The following is a 1,440-nucleotide window of genomic DNA, read 5'->3' on the forward strand; positions in this document are numbered from 1 at the left end:
GTGGCCAATGTACATTTAATTGCTTGTTTTTGGCTGCACGTTTTGGAGAATGTTGGAAAAATAACACAATATTGAGTAATTAATTCTAGAGTGACTTTATTGTCCTTTTTTCTCTTATATATGGTGTGCTATACGTAATCAGTTTTCTATCATAATTAGCTCTCAAATTATGTCAAAATACTGGAAAGTTAAAATAAGTTTCTTTGAATCAATAATATTTAAAAGTGTCAAAAATAAGAGAAGTTAACAAAGAACATAATACTAACAAATATATAAAAATCATTTAAGGACCAAGTTACTCACATTTTATGAACATTTTAATCGCATTAACAAACAATTCTTACTAGATTATCCCCATTTATACATCTATACAAGAATATTAACTATGTGAAAAAAATAATATTTTCAAAGATGATACATGCTACTCTGCCTTCATCCTATTTAAAATATTTATTAACTTATCTATTAAGCTAATAATAGATTAAGCAATACTACATAGTGCTTTGCCCAAAGTATGCTGAACTGAACTAGCTTTGAAGCGATATTAAATAATTTTTAATTAATTATTGCTTTTCTAAATAGCTATTAGTATTCATTATTTTCAAATGAATGTTATATTCTAGGAATGGTATATCCACTGGCAACTGTTGTGAATATTTTGTATTCTTAACACTTGCCTCAAATTATTGGAATTTTTTAATAACGTAACCTCAGAGTGACTGGTAAATCCAAATGAGAACAAGAACATGTATCTTTGCATGGCATTAATATGTACACTAAGCCCAGTGGAAAACATTATGAGAGCCATTAAATCAAACAATTTCTTATAATGAAGTGCGAGACATTTCTAAATATAGAGATTGCTACCAGCTCCCTTTGTAATCTCATTAGTTCAAGTGATGAATTTAAAAAAAATGCTGCCAAGATTTGTTTTTAATGTCAGCTAGCAGATTTGTTCTAAACTAATGTGAGATATTTCTTTCTGCCAGATTGTGAGAAACTGAGATTGTCTGGTTTGAACCATATGGACCTATGATTTATAGAATCTTTATGAAGATTTATTTACATATACCTTTCCTAAATTGATTTTAATTCCTGTAAAGGAATTGTAGATGACAGGAGCAAGCTTATAACTGAACTATAAAGATGTGGTTTATAATATTAGCATTTATTTATTAAATAGTCTAAGTTTAAACTGAATTATGATTGCTAAAATTAATTATTCCTCCTTACCAAAATTGCTGTTTGAAAACTCTGAAGACAGACTTTTGTAAATCCCTGAAAATCCTATGTGGTTTAAAGACATTTTTGCAGTTATGGTGGGCCTACTTTGCATAACTGTTTTGAGAGTGCTATGGTGTCATGTGTTTTGCCTGCTTTAATGAAGATACTGATACCAGAACTGATTAAAAAAAAGGAGTATGTAGAATTATCTAGCAT

This window comes from Pseudonaja textilis, chromosome 4, assembly GCF_049901715.1.
Source record: "Pseudonaja textilis isolate UNSWEBS1 chromosome 4, rPseTex1.2, whole genome shotgun sequence".
Classification (NCBI taxonomy): domain Eukaryota; kingdom Metazoa; phylum Chordata; class Lepidosauria; order Squamata; family Elapidae; genus Pseudonaja; species Pseudonaja textilis.